The sequence below is a fragment of the Ceratotherium simum genome, chromosome 13, assembly GCF_057802395.1.
Source record: "Ceratotherium simum simum isolate JZ-2026a chromosome 13, ASM5780239v1, whole genome shotgun sequence".
NCBI lineage: Eukaryota > Metazoa > Chordata > Mammalia > Perissodactyla > Rhinocerotidae > Ceratotherium > Ceratotherium simum.
This window is the reverse complement of record NC_141912.1, coordinates 15,851,453-15,868,636: the sequence shown is the minus strand read 5'-3', so window position 1 is coordinate 15,868,636 and position 17,184 is coordinate 15,851,453. Positions and strand designations below refer to the sequence as shown.

The 17,184-nt window shown below is 39.5% G+C and overlaps 1 protein-coding gene across 9 annotated transcripts in view; it reads left to right on the top strand.

The window, feature by feature from the left end:
* ATXN1 (ataxin 1) overlaps positions 1–17,184 on the top strand; it is a 390,857-nt gene that overhangs the window by 116,239 nt on the left and 257,434 nt on the right. Inside the window, exon 1 of one of the 9 annotated variants that reach the window (XM_087438053.1) lies at positions 8,611–8,924. The exons of the other annotated variants lie outside the window; for them this stretch is intronic. The gene's annotated coding sequence lies outside the window, so the exon portion shown is untranslated. Of the gene's footprint in view, positions 1–8,610; positions 8,925–17,184 lie in introns of those variants that run through there. 9 annotated transcript variants of the gene reach the window in all.

Genomic DNA, 17,184 nt, shown 5'->3' with positions numbered 1-17,184 from the left:
GGATATATAGGCTCCTGATTCCTATTCCATCACCCTTTCTGCTCCTTCACATTGTCTTTCCAAAATGACCACTTACAGGGCCATAGCTCAGTCCTTAGCAGGGGCTTAGTATCTGCTTAGTTGTCTGCTAGGGCTGCCATGATAAAGTACACAGACTGGGCGGCTTAAACCACAGAAATTTATTCTGTCACGGTTCTGGAGGCTGGAAGTCCGACATCAAGGTGTCAGCAGAGTTGGTTTCTTCTGAGGCCTCTCTCCTTGGCTTGTAGGTGGACGTCTTCTCCTCATAATCTTCCCTCCATGTCTCTGGGTCCTAATCTTCTCTTATAAGGACACCAGTCATATTGGATTAGGACCCCACCCATATGACCTCATTTTACCTTAATTACCTCTTTAAAGGCCCTGTCTCCAAATACAGTCACATTCTGAGGAACCGGGAGTTAGGACTTCAACATAATAAATTTGGGAAGAGAGGGACACAATTCAGCCCATAACAGTATCTGTAAATTGATTTGATTCATTAATTGAATTCATTAATTGATTGATTATTATATTCATTACCCAGTCTTTAAATGACCATTGCAACAGGCTTTTCAGATGTCAATTTTACTGTAATATGCAGCCAGCTAATTTAAAATGTTAATGCCATAAATGTTTTTAATTGCTTGCTAGGCACCAAGCATTGGGTTAGTCACTGGGGAAAACTGAACACAAGAAAGACTCACTCCCCACCTTGTTTGAGGTTAGAGTCTGTCAGGGAAGGCAGACATAAAAAAAGGGATTTGTGAAGACTGTTATGAAAGAGGAAGTACAGGGGCCATCTCTAGATCTTAGTAAAATCTCTCATTTTTATTTAAATCTTCCCTGGTGGCAAGTTTGCATTAGGGTCAGCTGATCATTTGCCTCTCGTGGAGCATTCGTGTGTCCAGAGTATGTGGTAACTAGGCTTCTGAAGAAGAAAGCATCAGAAGATACCACTGTGCTCATTGCAAATACGTTCTTTCATGGCCAGAATGCTCACTCAGTAACTGGATTACTTATGTGTGCTCAGTGCATTTTTTTGGAGAGTGGAAGGCTGCTATTTTTACCGTCTAGTAGTGTTCTGATGGCTCCACGATAAAACAGTTCTGTACTGAACCCCATCTGTCTCTCTCCTGGGACCACATTTTAGACATATTTTTGTTCCTAGTGTCTGGCGTAGTGCCTGGCATTTAGTAGGTCTTCGATAAATACTTGCTGAATAAATGTGTGCTGATTGAAAAATTACCTACTATTACTAGCTCTCTTCGCATGATAAATGCCTTGCCCCTCCAGAAAGATTGTGGGCTTCTGAGCAGAAACATCGTGAGTCACACATTGTCTACCTGACTCAGCGCCTTGTAAATGATAGGTATTCCATCCCTAGATCCTCCAGCCCCTCCAGAGTGGCCAGTTATCCCTGCGTCAGGGATGGAAAAACAGATACAGGTTATCGCACAGACATACATTAAAAAATGTGATCTGCACAATTTGCCTTTTTTGGACCTATTGGACATAAGTTAACACTCATTCCTTTTCCCCGGGGTAGATAGTACTCTCTCCTCTAGCTGTGCTGTAATCACAGCTGTCTTCATTATAGAATCATAGAGAAGTGAATTAAGGTGAACTTTGAAAGAAGGAAGAGATGTAGCTCGCTTGATCGACGTGGGAGGGGGAGTGGGAAGGTTGTTCTAGGCGTAAAGATGGCATCAAAGGAGGTTTGGATGTTTTTCCATCTCCAGTAATCATTGACAGTTTTTATTGTTTAACATTTTTTAAAGTGTCCTCTGAACCTCAGGCTGTTCAAAAATAAGTATTTCGTGGTAGAGATTATGTCAAATGATAAGAGATGCATTATATGATCAGTGGCAGAAACAAAGGTGGAAGCTACAGTGTGATGAGAATTTAAACATACAGGAGTCAAAAAATTCAGGAGTTGAAGTTAAACTGCGAGCATGACTCAGTCCCCTCGGGCATATGGTAGTAGCATTTTCTGAATCGTGGCATATTCTGTTAAATTTAAGCCCTTGTTTTTGCAAAGTCGTTGTATCAAGGTTGCAATGTGAGCAGTAACTTTAGACTTTCGTGATTTTTTTCTATGTTCTTCTCACCCACAGTATATGCTGTTGCAGCATTTGTGCCCTGAAATTCGGTATTGCTTCTAAACATAAAAAAAAAAAGTGGTGCAGTGCTCGATATATGGTGCACAATCTATGTGACTTTATGAAAAAAGAACTCTTCTCTTTGCTTGAACATGGCCTAATATTGAAACAAAACACAGCCACCTCTACTTCTGAGATATATATAAATATTGCTGTAGTAAAATACACACAACATAAAATTTACCATCTTCATTTTTCAGTGTACGGTTTAATGGCATTAAATACATTCATGTGGATGTGCAACCATCACCACCATCCACCTCCAGAAGTCTTCATTTTGCAAAACTGGAACTCTGTACCCATTCAACAATAATTCCCTATTCCCTTTTCCTCCCAGCCCCTGACAACCACCGTTCTACTTGCTGTCTCCATGAATTTGACTACTCTAGGTACTTCGTGTAAGTGGAATCATTCTGTATTTGTCCCTTCGTGACTGGCTTATTTCACTTAGCTGGTACACTTTTAATAACAGCTTTATTGAGATATAATTCACATACCATAAAATTCATCCCTTCAAAGGGTGCAAGTCTATGGTTTCTAGTATATTTATAACTGATATGTATATATATTGTTTTTTGTGAGGAAGATTAGCCCTGAGCTAACATCCGATGCCAATCCTCCTCTTTTTTCTGAGGAAGACTGGCTCTGAGCTAACATCCATGCCCATCTTCCTCTACTTTACATGGGACGCCGCCACAGCATGGCCCAACAAGCAGTGTGTCAGTGCGCACCTGGGATCCGAACCGGTGAACCCTGGGCTGCCACAGCGGAGCACGAGCTCTTAACCACTTGCGCCACCGTGCCGGACCCCCATAACTGATATATTTTTGAAGACAGGGTAAATTTAATACTTTTTTCTTAGTTCTGAAAAATGCACACCTGCTTTTTCTCTGGCAAGGCCAGTTATAAAAGATGCCATGAAATAAAGGGAAGAGAAAGTTAGGGGCAAATATCTAGATTATGCTTAGTTTGGTTCAGATTAATCCAGATAACCAAAATATTTTTGTAAGCGTGTTTACTTGAATTGAAACGTCTTTATTTTGCATGCTGATGCCAGCAGTATGTGATTATTTATTGTTGTTCTTGTGGGGGTATTGTTTGCTTGCAAAATTGATTGTGACGAGTTAGCCAGAAATTGAACAGAACTGAAATTTCTTACAGTGTGGATTCGTTCAAAGACCAGTTCTGAATTGACTGAGGCTATAGATGGAATTGGCACTTGAGTTATTTGAGATCTGGAATTCCCAGTGGCAAAAAGGATATTTTGGTCTAAGTTAGAAAAATGGCATTTCATGCTTATAGACTGCTGGTGGGAGTGTTAATTGGTACAGACATTTAGGAAAACAGTTAGCCATTATCCGGTAAAGATGGGCGTGTATACCCTATGACTTGGCAATTTTCCTTCTAACTTTGTTCCCCAGAAAAACTTCTGTACACATGTACCAGAAAATATGTCTGCTTTCCATCACAGCTTTAATAATCGCTTAAAAAATAAACCCCAACCACCCAAATGTTTATGAAAATAGAGTGGATAAACAAATTATGATATAATCAAATATTAGAATACTGTGCAACAATGAAAATGAATTATCTAAAACTATGTAGAACAATATAAATAGATCCTGACAACCTGATATTAAGCAAAAAAAAAAAAAAGGTAGGTTGCAGAAAAATTCATACAATATGAATGATTCTGTTTGTAAAATTTCAAAAATTTGCATAACTAAACAGTAAAGTAGAATTTCATCCTGAGACAGTTAAGGCTGAGAGCCTAGAAAAGACATCTATTAAAACTGTTTTCCCTCTGTTCTGAGAGTCTATGTGGAGAGGAAAGCTACCAGCTATTTCTGCCGTTTAAATGCTCCTATGAAATTTCTAAGTACCCTGCATAGTAACTCTTTACAAATACTAGATACACACTACTAGCAGGCTAAAAACCAACCGAAAGATGGCTGGGTAAAAAACAAATCATGCATGCAGAATATTCTTTTTTAAAAAAATTGATATTCCTGAAATAGAATTTTCAGAGAAAAGCTTTTCTTGAATGACATTAGATTGAAGGATATAACTAAAAATAGAGCTAATAGAGTAATTTTTAATAAATGAAGATTAGTCGAAACCCTGATGGGTACTTCCTTTGTTCAATACTAATTTTGTCACTTTATTACTTTAGTTAACACGGTCTGTGCCTATTCTCACGTCTCTTGTACTTTTGCTTGTTTGGTTATTATTATGAGACCACCACCATCACTACCAACCATCACTGCCCCCACCCATCATCATCATCATCCTCACCACCACCATCACCATCATCACCACCACCACCATCATCATCACCACCACCACCGCCACCACCATCACCACCACCACCATCATCATCATCCTCATCACCACCACTGCCATCATCATTATCATCCTTATCACCACGACCACCATCATCATCATCCTCACCACCATCATCATCACCATCGCCATCACCATCGCCATCACCACCACCATCACCATCACCATCACCTGGGCACATGCTTGTGCAAGCCCTGAGCTAATATGCTCCTGACAAATATCCCATTGAATGCAATCCTGTTCCTGCCTCTGGGTCTCTGCATTACTAGTCCCCTTACTTGATCTCCTCCCCCTTGAGTAGCCTCATGACTCACTCTCTCACTTGATTTGGGTCTCTGCTCAAATGTCCCTTAACTGAGAGTTAATGCTAAAATAACACCCCCATCACTTTCCATCCCTTTAACTGGTTTAATTTTTCCTTATTGCACTTACATATATTTGTTTGTCTCTCTTCTTCCACGAAATCCTAAGAGCGATTTGGAGGTCGCATAAGTGGAGGCTGTGCTGGCTTTCTGTCACTCTTGTATCTCCAGCCTTTGGCACTGGGCCTGGCACATCCAGAAGCTCAATAATTATGCACTGAGGGAATGAATGACTGAATCATCCCAGTAACTCTTTGAGACAGATATTGCTACTACCGTTCTACAAATTTAAAAAAATGGAGGCTCAACTTAAACCACTTGCCCATGTTCACCCAACTGGTGAGTGGCAGGGGATAGAATTCAAAGCCAGGGTCCCTGACACCAAAGCCTGTTCTGACTGCTCCACTGTTCTGCCCATCATCTGTCACTGATTCTGATGTGCTTTTTTTTGCATAGAGCATCTTTCCTTCTTTTCAGACGATCAGATCATCATTTGTTTAATTTCCTGAATGCACCTTTATAACAAATACTTATGTTCCCTTTTAGGACTATTTTTGTTTTGCATATGCTACGATTTCCCCCACATTTCGGAATTCAGCAATTTTTTTTCCATATTGCCTTCCCCAGCTAACACCCCACGCCACGTTAAGTGCAGTTGTCTAGGCTTGGAGACCACAGTGGGTGTGTGAGAGCAGCAGAGGAGACTTCGAATGGGGACGATTTATAGATAACCCACTGAGCTGCGTTATCTCCTAAATGCATATGTCGTTGGACCATTCCTGATGGCATCTAATGACCTTGTCCTGAAGATGTGCTGCCGTGTAATCTGTACCCATTTGTCACTTTCTACACTGCTAGATTTACTGAAATAACATGGATGAGGAAAGCGAAATAAATATTATGGATGCCTGGAATGCTTGATTTATTCTTTTAATTTTCTCTGGCTTGTTTTGGGATACAGGAGCCGGCTTTGAAGTTGAAAATAAAGCAACTAATGTTCGAGGCTGAGGTTGCCCCTCTTTTTAATGGAACCCAGATCTTGATGGGGCCCTGGAGAGTTCTCATGTGGTCAGTGAGGAGAGAGTAGTCCTGCAGGAGTGCATGCATGGCCGGTGAGTGGAGTGGGTGGGAGTCCCAGAACCTGGGTGTCCCCACTCCCTTTCTGGGGCTCCTTCCACAGCCCAGCGGCCCCTTCCGCAGGGCTCTGCTCACCCAGCTGTAAAGCCATATATGCCACAGAAGGATAAAAGCCTTTTCTTGGACCACGTGTTGGCCAACTGACCATAGAAGCCTCTGTTCTCCTAGATCCATCTGGCTTCTTTATCAAAGCCATCTCTTTTTAACCTTGCTTGACCGCAGTGGACTGTTGGCAGAGCTCAAATGATCTTCGTTAAGGCTGCATATTAACCATTGCCCAAAATTCTCAGGATCCTAGGACATGAGGATCGTAATCTTGGGGGGCGGGTGTGAGAGAGAGAGAGAGAGACAGAGAAGGAGAAAGGGAATAAATAGGAATATTTATGGATCTACAACCTTTGAGGACTTCTACATTTCCTCTAGCATGGAAATAAGCCCAGACAAAGTTTCTTGTATTGTAAAAGTTTTTTGGGCAAGGGTGGTAACTGTTGTTTTAAAATCAAAATAATACTAATATTTATTGAGCACTTACTATGGTCCAGATACTGTACAAAGTGCATTACATACATTGTAAAGTTCATTTGTCACAGCAACCCAACGAGGTAGTTATTATTAGTCCCATTTGAGAGATGAGAGGAAGTTGAGGCTCAGAGGAGACCAACAGTTTGGCCAGCGTTGCAGAGCTTAAAGGGACAGAGCTATGATTTGAATCTGACTCCAGAGCCTACTGCATCTATCTTCATTGTGTCCCACAGGATAACCATGAACATTTTTAGTGTTTCTAGTCATATACATTTTTTAACTGAGGTCATGCTGATTGTACTGTTTGTGAACTGCCTTTATCACTGGTCCATATATTGCAAACATGTTGCCATGCCATCTTCAATCCCATATAGCATGATTTTATTGCCTATACAGTTTTACATCTCTTACAGATACTGTTATTTACGTAAGTAATCTAATGTGTCGAACATTTAATTCTCCAGATTTTTTGCCATTGTTAGTAATGCTGTGCTGGATTTCCTTGAACACGTATTTTTTTTGGACATCTCTGATTGTTACCTTAGGATAAATTTCTGGAAACCAAAACTGTTGCCTCAAATACTAAGAGCCTTTATAAGATTTTTTATATACATTATTAAAGTACTATATTTTAGCACTCACCAACCATGAAAAAGAATGTCCATGTCTGTACTCTTGGACAACACTGAGTACTGTAATTAAGAAATAGAAACAAACACCTTGCTAATTCGATAAGTTAAACATCACATCCTATTTTAATTTGCTTTTTTTTGGTGTGGTTTTGAATGAGGTTGGACATTTTTTGTCTTATGTTTTCTATTTTTTGTTTCTTTTTAAATTGGACATATATCTTTTACTCATATAATATATATATGTTCATTTTGAATTAAAGATATTAACTCTTTGTCAATGATGTTACAAATATTTTTCCCACTTTTATATTTTCCTTTGAATTTTATTCATGTTGATTTTGGTATACAGATATTCAAAATGTTTGTGTAGTCAAACATATTAATGATTTTACTTTTTTGCTTTTATACCTGGAAAAGCCTTCCATTCACTGGGATCAGATAGTCACCTATAATTTCTTCTAGTTCTTTTATTATCTGAGAGTTTATATTTATTATTATCTCATAGTTTATATTTAGAGTTTATTTGGAATTGTGATCTCAGGTATGAGAATCGAGTGAACTTTTGCCAAATAGTTCATCAATTGTTTTCACATCATTTATTTAATACTCTTTTCTCCACTGATAGGAAAAACCACCTTTCTCATGTACTCAATACTTTTATGAACTTGGGTATATTTCTGAGCTTTATATTCTGTACTCTTGATCTTTGTGCTTTTACATTTTAGTTTGGGTTCTACGGTTTTAATAGGTTTTTTTGTTTTTGTTTTTTGTGAGGAAGACTAGCCCTGAGCTAACACCTGTTGCCAATCCTCCTTTTTGTTTTGCTGAGGAAGATTGGCCCTGGGCTAACATCCGTGCCCATCTTTCTCTGCTTTGTGTGGGATGCCTGCCACAGTGTGGTTTGATGAGCGGTGCATATGTCTGCTCCCAGGATCTGAACCTGCGAACCCCAGGCCTCCAGAAGCGGAGTGTGCAAACTTAACCACCATGCCACCGGGCCGGCCCTTAATAGTTATTAACATAAGCAACCTTAGATTCATCCATATAATTTTCTTTTTTCAAAATTTCTTAGCTATTTTTAACCTATTCATTTATTCTTCCATGTGAATGTAAGACTAATTTGGTCAGATGTTAAAACATCTTTTCAAAATAAATTTTAATTGGCATCGATTACGTATTAATCTCGAGAGAACGGAAGTCTACACTTTTGCAACTTTTGATCCAGGTACATTGTCTTATTCAAGACTTTTATCATCCCTTAGTAAAGCATTGTCTATGTTCATAGGATTTGAGTAGTTCTTAAGTTTTCCTTAGAGATTTTACAGTGTTGGTTATAATTGTACATTATTTGATCTTTATTTTCCTTATATTTTCAGCTTATTATTGCTGGTTTATAGAAAAACTATGTATATATATATAAATATTTGTGTGTGTGCATGCACACGTGTATGTATGTATAGCTTCTAATAACTGGCCATCTTATCGACCTCAGTAAATTCTAGTAGTCTTTGAACTAATTCCCTTAGATATTCTAAATAGGCAATAATAGTATTTCTAATAATGAAAATATTGTCTCCTACATTTTAATGTTTTTCGCTTTCATTTCTTCTAGAACATCCCAGTGCTATTAAATAACGGTAGAGCAGGTACACTTGACTTCATGCCTGAATTTAGTTATTGACTCTTGTTTTCAACTTTTAATATGGTGTTGGCCATTGGTTTGTGGCAGATATCCTTTACCCCGGCAAGTAAGTAGTATTCTCTTCTACTTTTCAATACTCCTTCGCACAGAATTTTTTATAAAATGTCTTTTCATCTTTAATAATGATAATTTTTTCTGTTGAACCAGTGATGCCATGAATTGCATAGTGTAATTTATGTATCATGCCCATTCATGGAAGCTGTGAAATTACTGGGCTTCCAAATTATTTGATGCAGGTCCTTTTTTTGTTTTTTTATTATGACAACTCCCCTCCACCTACAGTATTTTTCTATAGTAAATTTTCTGATCAAGATTTTTACATCTTAAGTTAATATTAAAGATTTTTATTTTTCTAGAAAAATCTGCCATTTCTATATTTTAAATTTTATTAACATAGATTGAAACACTACTTATTTTTAAAATTAAAAATATCCTCAATCTTTTTGGTTTTATTCTACTTCTCACTTTTAATTTGGTTTCACTGTTTTTTCTTTGTAACATTAGGTGAGCTAGCAGGAAATCTATTTTATATTTGGATATTTTTGAGGACTACCTTTCGAAATCTTTTTTATTTAAAATTTCGAATTGTTTCTATCATTATTTTTTGTGTGCTTTGCTTTTATTTTGCTTTCCTTAGATTTCCCTTTTCTAATTTCTTGAGTTGATTGTTGTTTTAAGTTTTTCTGTTTTTTTTTGTTGAGGAAGATTGGCCCTGAGCTAACATCTTTTGCCAATCCTCCTCTTTTTGCTCAAGGGAGGTCATCCCTGAGCTAACATCTGTGCCACTCTTCCTCTATTTTGTATGTGGGATGCCACCACAGCATGGCTAGGTGAGCAGTGTGTAGGTCCACACCCAGGATCCAAACCTGTAAACCCCAGGCCGCTGAAGCAGAGCGTGCAAACTTTACCACTACGCCACTGGGCTGGCCCCTTAAGTTTTTCTTAATGATGAAAATATTTAAGGTGTTTGCCTCTGAGTGTAGGCTGTCTATACTTTGATACATAATGTTCCCTTATCTTTATTATCTCAACCTGCAGTTGCATAATTTAGTATCTTTGAGACTCTAAACCTATTTAGAAGAGTATTTTTTAAAAGTACACATTTATTTGAATTGTTTATGCTTTTGTTTATTAGTGTGGAGTTATATTGCATTGTGGTCACAAAATATTGAGGTGTGGTCAAGTTTCCTTTATGTCCCAAGACATGATTCGTTTTTGTTCATGTCCCATAAGCCCCTGTATAGAAGATGCATGCTCTAATTATCAGGTTATGTAGTTATCAGATCAGCCTTATTTATTATTTGACCCTACTTCTCTGTATTTTTATTAAATTTGCATCTGCTTACTTTTCCAAGGACTAAAAGCAATGGGGTAGACTTCAACAACATTATTACATGTCTCTCGGTCTCTGCGTGTTTTCCTTTATATATTTCCATGCTGTGTTATCTTGGTGCATACAATTTTAACTTTTCTTTGGAATGTACTGCTTGTCAGTAAAATGACACTCCTTGTTTAATGTTTTAAATATTTAATTCTGATTTTATATTAAAATTGTAACCCTTGCTTTTCAGTGTGCATTTTCCTGGTATTCCTTTGCCTCAATCCTTTCACTTTTAACTTTTATGGGTTTCTTGCAGATAGCATAGAGAGTCATTCTTAATTTATCACTCCACCTGGGGGTCTTCTGCTTCTTAAAAGAGAGTTAATACCTATATTCAAAGTTGATATACTTGGTCTAATTTTTATTACTTTTAAATTCCTTTTCTTTTTATGATTCTTTGATGTTTCCATCATTTTCCGTTTCCATATAATTCATTCTCTAACAATTTTCAAGTTAGATGTAATGTTTAATTTTCTAGTTATCTTCTTAAATTTGAAAAATAATGACCTATATTTCTCTCTGAACAATGTCAAGAAGCTTACTGACCATACCTCTTCCTTGTGTAAGATGAGATTAACACATTTTTATTCTCCTTTGGGATTCTCCTTTTGTTTTAAAAGATAGATATATAGATATTTTGATCCAATTTATTATTTTAAATATTATGCAATTTTTTATAAGAATTATCTAAATAACATGTATTCTGTTTTCTAACTATATTCAGTTGTTGTTTAGATGGTTTGATTACATATTATAAACTATTTTAAAGCACAACTACATCTTTTTCTTTATTTTTTTAATTAAATTTTTTGGTTGACTTCAGAACGTCTTCAAATAATGTTTTTATGAAGTACATTTTCTTATTGATCCCTTGCATCCAAGAATGCCTTTTTCATTTTTTAGCTCTGATACTTCAACAGAAGAATTGCTTAGTTTAGAATTCTTGTATCAAGACCCTTTGCCATCAAGGCTATACAGTTTGTTTTATTTCTTCAGTTGTCAAATAGAAGTCTGAGGCCAGCCTGATTTTTCTCCCATCTTAGTGACCTTGGTACCTATATTTTTTCCTTCCTCGTTTGATGCTAATGATCTTCTTACTTTGACCTCAAAATTCAAAAGTTTCATCAGAAGATAAATAGATGACAGTTTTCATTAATATATATAGGTGTGTGTGTGTGAGGGTGTATGTCAGTTTTCATTAATTTTTTTTCTTGTACAGAGTGAGCTTTTTTCTTTGGTCTGGGAATCGGGTATTCAGTTCAGAAAAGTTTTCTTACATGGTATGTTTAATAATTGCTTCTGTGGTATTTGTTCTGATTCCTTCAGGAACCACACATATCTATATCTTGGATTCCTCCTCTGTCTTCAATATCCATTGTAATGTATCTTCTTTTGTTATCCTTCCTGTCTTTTTGCTCTCCATTTTGGTATAGTTTTTTAAGTTTGTTCTTCACATCACTGACTTGATTTCCCAGAGTATTGCCTTTCCTTTTCATTGGTCCTCGTGTAGTTTTAAATTATACTTTTGAAAATTGATAATTTAAAGATTTTTAATGTTTTTGTAGTTCAGTCAGTTTCTTTTGGTTTCATTCACTTGTCTTACCTTCTTTCATGTCTTGTTTCAGAGTCTGAGTTTTCTTCTTATTCTTTTTTTTTTTTTTTTACCCCCCAAAGAAGATTCGCCCTGAGCTAACAGCTGTTGCCAATCTTCCTCTTTTTGTATGTGAGTCGCCGCAACAGCATGGCTACTGACAGATGAGTGGTGTAGGTCTCTGCCTGGGATGCAAACCTGGGCTGTCGAAGTGGAGCATGCTGAACTTAACCACTAGGCCACCATGGCTGTCCCTTCATTTTTTTGATAGCAGAAATCATATCTGGTCTGAAACTTATTTCCATTTCCAGTAGAAAATCTTTTTCAAAATTATCTTCCTCCTCTATTTCTTGGTGGTTTTATGTTGTTTTGCCACCAAGTCTTTATAGGCCCAGTGTTGCATATTTTTGGTTTACTCATTATTGAATGGTGAAAGGTCTAACCTGGCCTGGAATTGGTTCTCAAATGATCCTGGTACCTTCTGGAAGAGATTAGATTCCTTCTCTCAATTTGAAGTTGGAGGCTTGGTTCTTATAAATTTGCCAAGCCAGGTGTGTGTTCCAGCAGCTGTACAGACTGAGGGGGAACTGGAGTCTTGGGATTCTCTGTGGAAGTTCTTCTCTCTGTGGTTCCTGCTTTGTGTTGGGTGAAGCTGCTGTCCATGAGACAGTTTTCTAATTCTGGATTTCTCCCTGACCTTAGCTTCACTCCAAGCCCCCTGTGTAATGGTGACTGAATTCTTATGGTGTCAGAGCCCTGCTATGTAGGGAGACATCCTACAACCTGCTGGATAACTACGGGCATGGCGGTGCTTACTCTTCGTTCTCCTATTCTCATGCCTTCTGAATGCCAGTGATCTGGAGCCCAGCGAGTATCTTGGTTTCCTAGCCAGCCCTCACCACCAGCCTTTCCTTACTAGTTTTCTGTCAGGCTCTCTTCTTGTTTTCTTCTCATAATGCTGCACTTTTTCAAGCAGGGAAACCACGAGTCACATCTCTGGATCAGCCTTTTCTGTTATGCTTTCTGTGTCCTAGCTAGCAAAAATGTCTGATGATGCTGGCATATGTCAGCTGCCCCTCTCCGTTTTCCAGCACTGGTACATATTTTCCCTTATATTTACATTCTTTTGCTATTGATGTTGAAATTGACAATGTGCTCTAAAGGCAGAGAGAGTGGGGTGAGGGAGAGACTTCTGGAAGAAAATCTGATATTCAAAGATCTAAATTTCCCAAATACAAAGTAGATGACTATGAATTTTGCAAAACACTGATGGAGTTCTCCTAAATAATGAACTCCCCAAGGACACTCAGCACGTAAAGTAATTTATAAAAGTCAGGCTTACACATAGATTGTCAGACACACAGCCTTTGTATAGAGTAAGCCACACCTGAATCTCTGTAATGGTCCCAGGAGTGTCGTGCTGCATAGTCCAATGAGGTACAGAAGAACACACAAGTAGCAGCCAGTCATTTCACCTGCAATCATGTTTATGATTAAAGTGGTGCTTGTTTCACCCTTTGCACTTTTCCTGACGGCGTTTGGCAGGTGAGTTCTGGTTTTTCAGCTTAGCAGATAATTGCTTCACCCCAGAAGCTTCTGCGATCCTCGCAGGCCCTCTCCTTCTAGGGAGAGCAAGAATGCCAGTATATTTTAAGGAAACAAAGAACAATAGTGTCACATGTTATTGAATAAGAGTGAAAAAGTAGTTCTCTCCACGTCTGAACACAATGTAGTCAGAAGCAACAAAAGAGAAGTAAAGTGCACATGGGCAGAGGGTGGGTCACGGGCTTAATGGATCCAGAGGAGCTTTGTTTATTGACCTGCATTTTCTCCCCTTTTACCAGTCCAGCTTTAATTATTGTTAACAAAGGTGACTCAGAAAAAGAAAGACCTTGGAGAGAGAGAGAGAGTGTGTGTGTGTGTGTGTGTGTGTGTGAGAGAGAGAGAGAGAGAGAGAGAGAGAGAGGGAGAGAGAGAAAGAGAAGACAGAGGTAGATCTGGCTTGCTTGCTTGCTTGCTGGAACATCCAGGTCACAGACAGTTCTAGAACAGAGGGAGGGCAACATTGCTGGGGGTGTGTGGAACAGACCTGCACTAATATTCAGGCCTGCAGGCAGAGTCAGTGGAATGTCACTGTGCACATAGCAGTTTCAGCTACAGATCCATTTATAGCATAAGACACAAACTCCTGACTTTTTTCCCATGAGACTTTAATCTCTTGTTTACTGATAAAATTATGTATGGGGAGGGGATGTGATAAGAAGACAGATGTAGAATCTTATGGGCTCACTGTGGGTTGAGGGGCCTTTGTCTACAGACTGGGGAGCTGCCTTCTCCTCTGCAGCCTTGGGCATTGCAGACCAGCTCATGGATACCCAAAAGGACATGTTGTGAGCTGCAGTCCTGTGGTTGACCCCATTAGATCTGTGATGGATTTCTTAGAGATTTTGGATGTGTAAAATGAGCAAGGAGCCATCATTAGGAATCAGGAGGGAATGATTAGGGGATACCCTTGATCTATGGTATCTTTGTTTTTCTATGAACACATAAAGCAAGAGGTGGTTCCTAGTAATTGACCACGGTTGCCTGTGTTTTGATATTTGACATGTCAGATGGAAACAGACTTGGCTCTTACAACTCACTTAGATTTCCCAGCCCAGACACTGGCATTCTATTTTGAAATTATATGTGACTATAACACTGACTCTTTGCAACATGCTTTTGAAAGCTATCCATGAAATAACATATACTTGGCTTTGGAAACACCTCTCACCATCCAGGTACCCACCACATGTGTTTAAAGATGAGGCTTTCTTTAGCAGCACTATGCAGGGAGTCTGTAGTAAAGAAGTATTGATTGAATATTGATTGAGTGTATGTGCTGTGCTAGGTGTTCTTAGTATGTCATTTCATCTAATCCCACAACTCTTTGAATAAGTATCATCATTATGCCCATTTTATGGTTAAGGGACTATAGACTTGGAAAGTTACTATAACTTGTGCTAGGCCACATTGCTAGTAAGCTTTAAGGCTCATCCTGGGGTCTCTGTCTCGATTACCTACGTTTTTTCTACTGTACATATTGATTGTCCTGTCGATTTTCCTACAGAGAAAGAGGCTGTAAATTTTTCTAAAGATACATCACCCAAAAGTTGTATAATTGAGAGCTCCAGCATCTCTATTCCTGAGCTTATCTTCCCCAAGCATCATACATCAAGGAGTGTGTTTCCCATGCTGCTTGAGTAATTCTGAATCATGAGCAAATAGTCCTGCAAAATGAGGGAGAAGGGACTGTGTCCCTGCAGTGCCAAGTGCACAGCATTTTAAGGGCAGCGTTGGAGCAGTGCGGGGATCAGGAGCAGCCATGTTGTATCCCCAGCTCTGCTCTAAACTAGTTCTCTTGTGGCCTTGGGAAAGCCATACCCTCTCTAAGCCTCAGTTTAATGAAAGGATTAGAGTAAGGGATCTCCATAAGGTCCATTGTGGCTCCCAGATGCTGCAATTATATTTATCAGAAAATAGTAAGTCTGAACATATAAAACAGAATGTAGTCTTGTCATAAACTATAACTATGAACACATAGTTCATGATACATTTCATTGATATTATGCTGCATGGTAATTGGGCATTAGTGGAAGCAGTTCCCATAAATGACTATAATTTGTATTACTTTCACACAATTAAAACAATTTTTACCATTTTTCCCTCCTTGATTTGTTTTCTAATGTCTATAATTAATGTGGTTTTCATTCTCCTGATCCGATATGTAAGATGATGCATACATGTGCATGTATGTAATTCACACATTATAACATGTAGATGTCCTGGGTCCTACCTCTAAGTTGGACTTCCCTGTACCCTCCTCTTCCAAAACCCAAGTGTGATGCATTTTCTTTATTCCACTATTCTTTGTCTCTTTTTATTGAGGGGTTGTTGGGAAGCAGTTGGATCTGCTCCCCATTGTCTTCTCCCCACGTTCAGACCTGGTTAAAGGGCCCTTACCAGTCTCCCGTTCACAAGGCCTTATCCCAGGAGAGGACCAGATGAGGAGACCCCTGGTTTATGGATTCAGCTTCCCAGGACCCACCGGGTCCTGTTCTTCTAGAGGAGATTGTGCCTCCTGATGCCAACCTGGAAAATCCTGGCCGAGGCACAGGGACCGATGGGACTCAGTTTGTGTCCCTCATGCCACTGCTGTTGTGACAGAGAGAGCTCCCGAGGTGCTGTGTGCCAGCATCCCGTGCACTGCCTCCCGTGAATCTTGCCTGAGGGTGCTCACCCCACCCTCACTCAACTCCCGCCTGGTTGCTTCTTTCCCTCCACTCGGCATCTTCCAGGCCAGTCTCTGCCTGGCAGCCCGATTGCCCCACTCAGCACTCCACGCCTCACCTACTTCCCCCTGCCTGTTCTGGTGAAGCCGCCCCATTCTGTTGTAGTTATGTCCTCTCCTGCGTCTCTAAACTGCTGCCAGAGTGTTGATAGTGGATTTGTAAAATTCAACTCAGACCTCCTAATGAGGCCTGAGGTAAGTGGGGCCTCTCTCCCTGCTGGGTCACCTGCTCATCTCATAATGTGACTTTTCGTGGGAAAATTTGTTTAAATTAGGTTTGGCTGCCAGGGGCTTGAGGCTGTGTAAACTCAACTGTGGGGCTATTGAAGCTTCCCCTTGAAAATTCTATTACAGGAGTGCGGGTGGGGACCGGGAAGAGGAGGTGATGCAGTGAGGAATGGTGCTGTTTCCCAGTATCCGGGCTTCCTGGGCCAGGGGGACCGGGAGGAGGTGAGTGGGGAAGGGCTGAGATGCTCTCAGGCAGGAAAAGAGCCAGGGAAAAGAACGGTAACTGAGAGAAAGACTCACCTCAGACCTGCCTTTAGGGGGCGCGTGGCTCCAGGGCCCAAGGTGACAAGCTCTCAGAAACTGATAAGAGTCAGGCCCTTCCAGTTGCCCGGTGATTCTAGGTGACTGGCCTTCAGCAGATGTGGCTGGGTCAGCGCGCACTTGGGAACCACTGTGTTCTTTCCGAGGGTAGTATAGTCTTTAAGATAGCAATGTGCCAGCCACTTTAAATTCATTATCTCATAATTGTTATATCACATTACCTTATATCATAATAATTCCTACTTTACAAATGCGTAACGAAGGCTCAGTTACAGAGTTTGCCCAAGGTCATAGTGGAGTATGAATCCAGCTTGTGGTTTCAGCGTACTCCATCCTTATGGCAGGGCTTAAAGATGAAGCAAAATGAGCTTGTAAAAATAAAGGGGTGTTACCTTAACCTGTCTCCCAATTCAGAACGTTGGCTGCTGCCTGATGCTGGAATTTAAAGGAAAGTA